The sequence below is a fragment of the Saimiri boliviensis genome, chromosome 16 (genome assembly GCF_048565385.1).
Source record: "Saimiri boliviensis isolate mSaiBol1 chromosome 16, mSaiBol1.pri, whole genome shotgun sequence".
Lineage (NCBI taxonomy): Eukaryota > Metazoa > Chordata > Mammalia > Primates > Cebidae > Saimiri > Saimiri boliviensis.
This window is the reverse complement of record NC_133464.1, coordinates 49,395,115-49,407,563: the sequence shown is the minus strand read 5'-3', so window position 1 is coordinate 49,407,563 and position 12,449 is coordinate 49,395,115. Positions and strand designations below refer to the sequence as shown.

Sequence of the window (12,449 nt, the reverse complement as noted above, 5' to 3'; positions counted from 1 at the left end):
AGGTTTATAAAACCCACCATGGACATCTCATTTCTTTCTTTTTTTCATTGTTTTGGTCAGCCTGTTGTTAGGCATAATTGATAACAGCAGCTTAGGGAGCTAAAATATGAAAGAATTATCTCTGACTATTTTTAATAAGCACTCTGGTAATAAGGCTGTTCACATAGAGCAAGTTTTGATTCACATCAAATAAAAACAAGCCCTAAGAATGAAGCTTTTTAGCAAGCTGCTAAGCAAACCAAATAGTGATGATTCTCTGGTGATCTGAGTTTGATGGAAGGCCAGAACCTTTTTGCCTCTTCCAGTGGCTCCTAGGTGCCAGGTTTTCACAGCTACTATTCATTAGGCTGTAGATATTCAAGTCTACAAGGGAGCTAGCAGAGATGGATGAGATTAAGACAAATCAAAATGATATAAAGCCCACTCTTGTTACTTAGACTTAGCCATTTATCTTATGTAAATATTCTTCATATTGCTGGATCCTTTGATCTCCAAAATTATGAAAAAGTTTTTGACTTTCTTTTCAGTGTTATTGGTATATAATTACGGAATAGCCTATTGTTGCTTTTATTAAAGCTGAGTTTTAAGAGATTTTATTCTAGTATTCTGGAAGTGTTTTCCTCCTCTATCAATGTGTATTTCCTTAGATATTTATTCTAGGGTTATAGTTATTCATTGAGTCCTTCATTTTCCTTACATTATTTTTATCAACATTTTTATTCACGTTACTTCTGTTTGAAAGATAATTGTCATGCTTGCTTTGGCAGCACATATGCTAAAATTAGAATGATACAGAAAGATTAGCATGGCTCCTGCTCAAGGATGACACACAAATTTGTGAAGCATTCCATATTTTTAAAACATAGTACTGGTCCCAAAACAGAGATATAGACCAATGGAACAGAACAGAGGCCTCGGAAGTAATGCCACACATCTAAAACCATCTGATCTTTGACAAACCTGACAAAAACAAGCAATGGAGAAAGGATTCCCTGTTTAACAAATGGTGGTAGGAAAACTGACTAGTCATGTGCAAAAAGCTGAAAGTGGACCCCTTCCTTACACTTTATACAAAAATTAACTCCAGATGGATTAAAAATTTAAACATTAGACCTAACACCATAAAAACCCTAGGAGAAAACCTAGGCAATACCATTCAGGCCTTAGGCATAGGCAAGGACTTCATGACTAAAACAGCAAAAGCAATGGCAACAAAAGCCAAAATGACACATGCGATCTAATTAAACTTAAAAGCTTCTGCACAGCAAAAGAAACTATAATTAGAGTGAACCAGCAACCAACAGAATGGGAAAAATTTTTTTGCAAGCTACTCATCTGACAAAGGGTTAATATCCAGAATCTACAAAGAGCTAAAACAAATATACAAGAAAAAGCAAACAACTTCATCAAAAAGTGAGCAAAGAATATGAACAGGCACTTTTCAAAAGAAGACATTTATGCAGCCAACAAACATGAAAAAACGCTCATCATTCCTGGTTACTAGAGCAATGCAAATCAAAACCACATTGAGATACCATCTCATGCCAGTTAGAATGGCAATCATTAAAAAAATCTGGAGATAACAGATGCTGGAGAGGATGTGAAGAAATAAGAAAGCTTTTACACTGTTGCTGGGAATATAAATTCGTTCAACCATTGTGGAAGACAGTGTGGCGATTTCTCAAGGATCTAGAAATAGAAATACCATTTGACCCAGCAATCTCATTACTGGGAATACATCCAAAGCATTATAAATTGTTCTTTCATAAAGACACATGCACACATATGTTCATCGTGGCACTGTTCACAATAGCAAAGACTTGGAACCAACCCAAATGCCGATCAAGGATACACTGGATAAAGAAAATGTGGCACATATACACCATGGAATACTATGCAGCCATAAAAAGGAATGAGTTCATGTTCTTTGCAGGAACATGGATGAAGCTGGAAACCATCATTCTCAACAAACTGACACAAGAACAGAAAACCAAACACTGCATGTTCTCACTCATAAGTGGGAGTTCAACAGTGAAAACACATGGACACAGGGAGGGGAACATCACATACTGACATCTGTTGGGGGTGGGGTGCGAGGGGAGGGATACCAGGGGTTGGGGAGATTGGGGAGGGATAATATTAGGAAAAATATCTCATGTAGGTGAAGGGGGGTTAGATACAGCAAACCACTATGGCATGTGTATACCTATGCAGCAATCTTACAAGATCTGCATATGTACCCCAGAACTTAAAGTAAAATTTAAAAAAAAAAAAAAGGAAAAACTACAAAATGAAAAAGTCTGGAGACAACAGATGCTGGAGAGGATGTGGAGAAATAGGAATGTTTTTATGCTTTGTGGGACTGTAAATTAGTTCAGCCATTGTGGAAGAGAGTATGGCAATTTCTCAAGAATCTAGAAATAGAAATACCATTTGACCCAGCAATCCCATTACTGGGTATATACCCAAATGATATAAATCATTCTAAAAAAAGAAAGAAAGAAAGAAAGATGACTGTCATGCATATTGTAACTTAGCTATACCCTCTACACAAGCAAATGCCAATTTTATTTTTACTTTCTTTCTACAAGTATACAATTGTTTCCACTTACCTCAGGATTAAAAAAAAGTAACTTATCTTAAACAATCTTACAATATGACTTCCAAGACATTTGCTACTAACATCCCAAGATATTGGATATAAATTGTAGATGAACTTATCTTCTGACTTTGAAATTAGTAAAAGCAACACAATTAATTGGAATTATATACGTCTTGTTAGGTGTGACATATTAATTAACACACCAAGTCTGAATTCACCAAGTAGGCATTTGAACCTCGGGCAAATATTTTACATTTATTTATTTATTTATTTATTTTACTTATATATTTTTTGAGATGAAGTGTCACCCTGTTGCCTAGGCTGGAGGGCAGTGGTGTGATCTCAGCTCACTGCAACTTCTGCCTCTGGGTTCAAGTGATTCTCCTGCCTCAGCTCCTAAGTAGCTGAGAATACAGGCATGTGCCACACGCATAGCTATTTTTTTGTACTTTTAGTAGAGATGGGGTTTCACCATGTTAGCCAGGATGGTCTCGATCTCCTGAAGTCATGATCCACCTGCCCCAGCCTCCCAAAGTGCTGGGATTACAGGGGTGAGCCACCGTGCCTGGCCTAATTGAAATTATCTATGCTTTGTCATTTGTGACATTAAATAACACATAAAAATCTGAGTTCACAAAGTGGGCATTCAAACTTTGGGCAAATATTTTGCCTTCTTGGGTTCAATTTCCTGAGTTTCAGTGTAGGTATCAGCACTGCTGTGTGAACCAAGAATCAAATAAGTTAGAAAACACAACTCAAATGTCAGTTAGTGCTATTTCCTAAATATTATGTATTCTAGAAAAGATTTATAAGCAAAAATTTGATGAAAAGTCATTATCTTCCAAATCAAATAAGACAGCCAAAACATTATTGCAGTTTAATGGAAGAATCTGATACTGTGTCCTTAGAAAAGAATAACTGGAAATAAGTGATGTAAAAAGCTTTCCAACACATATAATTTTTTTCCTGTGCTTTTATATAGCAGACTGGCATACTGCATTCAACCTTGAAAATGGAGAGTGGATGGGCAAACATTTATCATCATTTATAGTCATTTTCGAAGCAAGAATGATACTGTTTCTGTCTTCCAGTTCTGAATATTTCAAGCACAATTTTGCTGTAAAGCAGTTTATCAGCTTCTTCATATTTTAAATAAAATATCCCTTTAAAAACATAATTGCTCTCACCCAGTATCTAGGCTGTTCTTCTCTCCTATAGTAATCAAAAATCTATTATTTAGATGAACTAAATAAATTAGTTATGTATAATAAAGGCTAATTTAACTCTTTACTTCTTTCTCTGAATGTTATTTACAACATAATATTCGGAAAATTATTTTATTTCCAAAGTATTAAAATTCTTGGGCAGGTTTATACAATTCTCAGGAAATAAAAGATTTCCAGAGAATTGAGACTATATATTTAGCTGGAACCTCTGCAGCTAGTGTGTCTTTCTTATGATCATAAGAACAACAAAAAAAAATCGAAATGACAGCCTACTCAACAACTCATGGGTAGTTCAATGGTGCCTTACCTGCAGTATGCCAAACAAATGGATCATCACTTTCCTTCCTGCAAATTAGTCACGTTCCTACATTATTTAATCAGTGCATAATACTATCTTTCATCAAATTGTGGAAGAAATTATCTATTACTTCACTCACTTATCCAATCCACTAAAATTTCAGCTTATGTCACCTCCTAAATATTCATATCTGTTTGCTCTGTTGTGTCTTCACTGACATTAGCTTAGCTTAAGTTAATATTACTCATTTCACAGATACATCCCCCTAACTAATGTGTCTGCAGGTATAAATTTCTTCATCCAATTCATTCTTTTTACTGAAGCTGGTGTGGTATTTTGAAAGTGTAAATAATAATGTCCCAGGCAGGCTTAAGTCCAATCAGTGCTTTTCCATTGTTGCTAATGTAAAGCTTAAAATTCCTAAGACAAGGACTTTTTATTTATTGTATTTATTTATTGTTCTCGTCTCTGCCTACCTATTATTTAATAATGTTATTTCCTTTCATTTCTAGCTTTGAAACTAGTGGTGTATTAGAATATGGTTAACAATCAGTTTTCTGGGATAAATGAAGCCAGGATTTATATTATTTGCCATTATCTGTGGTATAAATCATCATATGTGGCTGGTATCAAGTTAACATGATATCAATGAATGTAAGGATGGGAAAAGATGCACAAAATTAGCTTCCCTGAGCAAGTCCAGCTTGACTCCTACACACGACTGGTTCTAAACACTTGAGTCTTTGCATATGTTATTTCCTAAGCTTAGACCACTGCCCCATCTCTCTGTTTTCATTCATCTTTGTTTCCAGGCAAATATTAAGTTCCTATTTCTTCAGGGAAACCTTCCCTAACTCACAGACTAGATCAAAACACTTTACAATGTAATCTTCTAACATCTGTACTTTGTAAAATTCCTGTCTTGTATTTCCTATTATAATTTTTAATGTATTTAATAATTATCTAACTAACATATACCTATCTTCCAATAGACTATGCAAACAAAGGCAGTAGAGATCATTATTTTGTTTGTTTCATTTTGCTTTTACTTTTGGATGTCTAGACTAAGTCTCTGGCACAGTGTATATTCTCATTAAATATGAGTAAGATGTATAAATAAAATATACAAAGAGAAAAGAACGTTTCAATGATGCACCAAAATACATTTATTTGTCACTTTACCAGGAAAAATGCATGAAAAAAATCAGATTATAATTGTCTTAATAGCTGCTTAAATTCTCAGAAGCCAGGCAGGCTTTCTGTATTAAAAACAATTCTCTATTAATTACATATGTAATAAGAACTGTGAATTGCCTTTCATAACATCCATTCCATCCTCTTTTAGTTACTTTTTTGGACCTCTAAAAATTACATATTTGAATCTTCTCTACAGTAAGGGGTCTGCATGTAAATTGCTTTCCTCTAATAAGAAAAATGCCCCCAGAGAAGAAGTCAAATTGTCTCTGTTTGCAGAAGACATAATAATATATTTACAAAACCCCACTGTCTCAGCCCACAATCTCCTTAAGCTGATAAGCAACTTTAGCAAAGTCTCAGGATACAAAATCAGTGGCAAAAATTACAAGCATTCCTATATACTAATAATAGACAAAAAGAGAGCCAAATCATGAGTGAACTTCCATTCACAATGCTACAAGAGAATAAAATATCTAGGTATACAACTTACAATGGATATGAAGAACATCTTCAAGGAGAACTACAAACCACTGCTCAAGGAAATAAGAGAGGACACAAATAGATGGAAAAACATTCCATGCTCATGGATAGAAAGAATAAGTATCATGAAAACGGCCATACTGCCCAAAGTAATTACAGATTCAATTTATAGTTTACTTTGGGCCATACTGTCCCAAGTAATTTATAGTATCCCTATCAAGTTACCATTTACTTTCTTCACAGAATTAGAAAAAAAATACTACTTTAAATTTCATATGGAACCAAAAAAGTACCCATGTAGCTAATACAATCCTAAGCAAAACGAACAAAGCTGGAGGCATCATGCTACCTGACTTCAAACTTTACTACAAGGCTACAGTAACCAAAACAGCATGGTACTGGTACCAAAAGAGAGATGCAGACCAACGGAACAGAATATAGGCCTCAGAAATCATGCCACACATCTACAACCATCTCTGATCTTAAACAAACCTGACAAAAACAAGCAATGGGGAAAGGATTCTCTATCTGATAAATGGTGTTGGAAAAACTGGCTAACCATATGCAGAAAACTGAAACAGGACCCCTTCTTTACACCTTATACAAAAATTAACTCCAGAGGGATTAAAGATTTAAACATTAGACCTAAAACCATATAAACCCTAGAAGAAAACCTAAGCAATACCATTCAGGACATAGCCATGGGCAAAGACTTCATAATTAAAACACCAAAAGCAATGGCAACAAAAGCCAAAATTAACACATGGGATCTAATTAAACTAAAGAACTCCTGCACAGTAAAAGAAACTATCATCAGAGTGAATAGGCAACCTACAGAATGGGGGGAAAATTTTGCAATCTATCTATCTGATAAAGGCTAATATCCAGAATCTACAAGGAACTTAAATAAATTTACAAGAAAAAAACAACCCCTTCTGAAAGTGGGTGCAGGATATGAAAAGACATTTCTCAAACGAAGACATTTATGAAGCCAACAAATGTGAAGAAAAGCTCATCATCACCGGTCATTAGAGAAATGCAAATCACAACCACAATGTACCATTAATTTTTAATAAATTCTTGCCATCTAAAATGATCTCTGTCCATATTATCAACTTGCCTGGCTTTGTACTGCTGGCCTTTCCCCTTTATTGATTACCTCCTGTCTTTTCTCCACTTCCAGTCAATTCTCATTTTATCATATCATTCACCAGCTTAAAGTCCTTCAATTATTTTACATTGCCAGTAAAATAAAATTAGAAATCCAAACCGCTGATACCCTAAATATGTCCACCAACTTCATCTCTAACAACTCTATCTTTATTCACTTTGATTCAACAACAGAACCGTTCTGATAGGCCTAATAATTTATCCAATAATTGTGTCCTTAAGTATATTGTATTTCTGTTTCTTCTTCCTCCAGTAATTTTCAGAGGGCTTTTTCACAGTTGTACTATCATCCTCTTTCATGTCTCAACATAAATGTTATCTTCTCCGAATGTACTTCTCTGATCCTATTAAATAAAGTTGAATTTTCCAGGGCATTCATCCCAATTTGTAGTTATTTACTTATTTTTTTATTTTTCATATTCCCCAAAAGAATATAAGCAGCTTAAATGCAAGGAGATGCTCTATCTTGTTTCATGTTGTTTTACCTGGGTTGTGCACATATTAGGGGAACCATACATACTTTTGAATGGCACACCATCTTAATTGTATATGTGTTCAAAATATCCTTTTATAAAAAATGGTCAAATAATAGAACATTAATCTTGATAAAATGCATAACATTTTTAAATGCATAACATTTTCTTTGTAAAATTCGTAATTTTATATTGTTAAAAGCACATGAGATAATATATATGCTGCTTTTAAATGTGTTACTTTTAGTATGTAGGACACACTTATTTGGACCTCAGGAAACTGCTATCAGGAAGCCTTATGTACATGGAGGCCTAATATAAATAATGAAACTTTGGGTTTTAAGACTGCAGTAATATGATGAGATTTTTGCAAGCATCAAGAGTGGGTGACTGTAGACTGTATTTTGCACATGAGAATATATGTAGAGTGTAGCTTCATGGTATTCTATAATAGGTTAATAATAACTTCTTTGACACTGTCTATCAAGAGGTGAGACTTACGTGTCTTCAACTGAATCTGGAAGGGCATAATTACTTATCTGGACAACTAAAACATGGTACAAGTGGTTATGTGTCATTCTTGGTACAGATAGCAAGAGACTGAAAGTTTCCACTTAAGGTCCCCTTGAATACTTGTACAGCATATCCACAAGCACGTGAAGAAGTCCAAGAATCCATACAGAGAGCTAACATGGAAAAATAAGCCCCTGGAGAATATAGCTGGAGTTGAGCTTCTAGTCATCAACCAATAATGACTTACCAACTATGTCAGTACACCACCTTGGAAGTGGATTATTCAGGTATATTTGAGCCTCCTCTAACAATATCATCAGAGATAGGATGCCCCAGTGGAGTCATGCCCCATTTGAAGATTTGTGAGATAAATAAAATGGTTGTCATTTTTTAAGCCAATATACATAAATGTAGTGTCTGATGTAGAAAGAAGTAAACTGAATGATGGAAAACTAAAGGATTATACTATTATAAGGATTGTTAGGAGACAGTATCTATTAACTTTTTAAAATAAAATTAAATTATTCTTATTTACATCTCTGCCCAGGAAATGAAGGGGTCTAATTATTTTCTTTATAGAAAAAATAGTAATTTATTCAGCAAAGAAATGTGTTTCCCTAGGATATACTAGGCACTGTACTAGGAAATGACAGTTGAAAGATAAATGTGATTTATCCAAAACACAAGTATTTATCATTGTTATTATAAACAGATAAACAGTCCTTGCTGCCTAGGAGAAGGTTTTTTCAAACTGTTTTTCATACACAATGCCAAAATAATTGAAAAGTATAAAAGCAGTGATATATGCAATTTGGTATGATGTAGTCAAAGTCACAGTTGTCACTGTATAAGTATTTCACTTAGTTGGCAGGTTAATTAACTGAATTGGCCAAAAGACTATATGTAAGTCCTGACAAAGAAATTATTAGCCCAAATTAGTATGTATCAAGATGAAAACAATTTAACAAGCCACTACATAATATTAGTGACCAGCACAGAAATACATGTAGAAATTATTAGCATAAGACATGTTTCACATGTTCAATTCTTATTATATTTTATAGTAGATTTTATTAATGGTATAAATATCAAAATAATAATTTATTCAAAAATATTATCCATCGGGGGAAAGAGGCAAGATGGCCAAACAGAGGCAGCCTCCATGTGCAGCTCCCACTGAGTGAGACATGGAAAGAGAGTGATCAAGGCATCTTCAGCTGAGGTACCAGGTTCATTTCAATGGTGCTGGTTGAACAGTGGGCATAACCCAAGGGGGCTGAGCCAAGGTGGGGCAGGGTGCTGCTCCACCCAGGAAGTGCATCTGGCTGAGGATCAAGGGCTTCCCTTCCTGTCCCACAGTCCAGATACAGCACTTCACCAAAAGCCCCTGAATCCCACAGAGCAAGAGATTTTTGCCAGGCTAAAAAAAATGCTGTGAATTACCTGCGCAGAGTTGAATAGCAGCCATGAGCCATGGTTTCTTGGCAAAGATCAGGGCAGACACATGGCTGTCCAGGAGAGCAAGCAAGATGGAACTGCTGCTCCACTAGAGAGAGGAAGAGCTAAAAGCAGGGAAACTGGCAAAATGGATGGGTGGTTCTCTCCCCCACAAAACCCAACAGGCTGAAACCCTCCTACTTAAGGGTTTTGCAGATGGCACATCCACCATTAAAGAGGGAGGCCTGATTTTCCTGTATAAACAAAAGACACAGGAAGCAGGAAGCCTATGCAACAACTGGATGGAGCCTGTGGTAACTCAGCAGCACCTCCACAGGCAGACAAGGAACAGACTCCCTCCTCAAGCGGCTCCCTGAGATCAAAACTAGAAAAACCCACAAAGATAGGAAGAAACCAGTGCAAAAAGGATCAAAGACCAGAATGCCTCTTCTTCTCCTAGGGATCACAACTCCTTGCCAGCAAAGGAACAAAGCAGGATAGAGAATGAGTTTGACAAATTGACAGAAGCCGGCTTCAGAAGGTGGGTAATAACAAACTTCTCTGAGCTAAAGAAACATGTTCTAACCTAATGCAAAAAAAAAACCTAAAAACCTTGAAAAAGGTTTTATGAAATGCTAACTAGAATAACCAGCTTAGAGAATAACATAAATGACTTGATGGACCTGAAAAACACAGCACAAGAACTTTGCAAAGCATACACAAGTTTCAATAGCCAAATTGATCAGGCAGAAGAAAGGATATCAGAAACTGAAAAATCAACTCAATGAAATAAAATGAGAAGGTAAGAAAAAAGAGTGGAAAGAAATGAACAAAGCCTCCAAGAAGTATGGGATTATGTGAAAAGACCTAATTTACACTTGAACAATTTACCTGAAGGTGACCGGGAGAATGTATTTCAGCTGGAAAACACTCTTCAGTATATTATCCAGGAGAACTTCCCTAACCTAGGAAGGTAGGCCAACATTCAAATTCAGAAAATGCAGAGAACACTACAAAGATACTCCTCAAGAAGAGCAACCCCAAGGCACATAATCATCAGATTCAACAGGGTTGAAATGAAGGAAAAAATGTTAAAGGCAGCTGGAGAAAAAGGCTGGGTCACCCACAAAGGGAAGCCCAGCAGATCTCTCAGCAAAAACCCTATAAGCCAGAAGAGAGTGGGGCTAGTACTCAGCATCCTTAAAGAAAAAAAACTTTCAACCCAGAATCACATATTCAGCCAAACTAGCTTCATAAGTGAAGGAGAAATAAGATCCTTTACAGATAAGCAATCACTGAGAGATTTTTTTGCTAACAAACCTGCCTTACAAGAGCTCCTGAAGGAAACACCAAACATGGAAAGGAACAACCAATACCAGCCACTGCAAAAATGTACAAAATGGTAAAATTCAATGACTTAATGAAGAAACTATGTCAATTAATGGATTTTAAAAAAAGAAAGTAACAAAATGGCAGGATCAAATTCAAACATAACAATATTAACATTAAATGTAAATGGACTAAATGCCCCAATCAAAAGACACAGACTGGCAAACTGGATTAAAAAGAAAGCCATCTCACATGCAAAGACACACACAGACTCAAAATAAAGGTCTGGAAGAAGATCTACCAAGCAAATGGAGAGTAGAAAAAAGCAGGAATTGCAGTCCTAGTCTCTGATAAAATAGACTTTAAACCAACAAAAATCAAAAGAGACAAAGAAGGTCATCACATAATGATAAAACAATGCAACAAGAAAAGCTAACTATCCTAAATATATACACACTCAATATAGGAGCACCCAGATATATAAAGCAAGTTCTTAATAACCTACAAAGTGACTTAGACTCCCACACAATAATATTGGGAGACTTTAACACTCCACTGTCAATATTAGACAGATCAATGTGACAGAAAATCAACAAGGATAACCAGGACTTGTACACAGATCTGGACCAAGTGGTCCTAATAGACATCTGCAGAACTCTCCACCCCAAATCAACAGAATATACATTCTTCTTAGCACCATATCACACTAATTCTAAAATTGACCACATAATTGGAAGTAAATCACTCCTCAGCAAATGCAAAGGAACAAAAATCATAATGAACAGTCTACCAGACCACAGTGTGATCAAATTAAAACTCAGGATTAAGAAACTCACTAAAAACCAAACAACTATATGGAAATTGAACAACTTGCTCCTGAATGTCAACTGCGTAAACAATGAAATGAAGGCAGAAATAAAGATGTTCTTTGAAACCAACGAGAAAGAAGACACAACATGTAAGAATCTCTGGGACACATTTCAAGCAGTCTCTAGAGGGAAATTTACAGCAATAAATGCTAACATGAGAAATGAGGAAAAATCTAAAACCAACACCCTATCATCAGAATTGAAAGAGCTAGAGGAGCAAGATCAAAAACACTCAACAGCTAGCAGAAGACAAGAAATAACTAAGATCAGAGCAGAACTGAAGGAGATAGAGACACAAAAGACCCTTCAAAAGTCAATAAAACCAGGAGCTTGTTCTTTGAAAAAAATCTACAAAATAGACAGACCAGTAGCCAAACTAATAAAAAAGAAAAGAGAGAAGAATCAAATAGATGCAATAAAAAATGAAAGCGGGGATATAACCACTGAAGCCAAAGAAATACAAACCATGATCACAGAGTACTATAAACAACTCTATGCACATAAACCAGCAAATCCAGAAGAAATGGATACATTTCTGGAAACTTACCCCCTCCCAAGACTAAACCAGGAAGAAGTTGAATCCCTGAATAGATCATAACAGGATCTGAAGTTGAGACAGTAATTAATAGGCTACAAACCAAAAAAAGTCCAGGACCAGATGGGTTCACAGCAAAATTGCACCAGAGGTACAAAGAGGAGCTGCTACCATTCCTCCTGAAATTGTTATAAACAATACAAAACAAGGGAATCCTTCCTAACACATTATATGAGACCAACATCATCCTGATACCAAAACCTGGCAAAGACACAACTAAAAAAGAAAATTTCAGGCCAATATCCATGATGAACACTGAT

General features: G+C 35.6%; 1 long non-coding RNA gene and 1 other non-coding gene across 2 annotated transcripts in view; one reads left to right on the top strand and one right to left on the bottom strand.

Moving 5' to 3' along the window:
• LOC141581540 (uncharacterized) overlaps positions 1–12,449 on the bottom strand; it is a 185,965-nt gene that overhangs the window by 67,503 nt on the left and 106,013 nt on the right. The window lies entirely within an intron of this gene.
• LOC120365791 (U6 spliceosomal RNA) lies at positions 756–857 on the top strand. Its single transcript, XR_005580641.1, has one exon. It is a non-coding gene; the product is annotated as a U6 spliceosomal RNA (small nuclear RNA).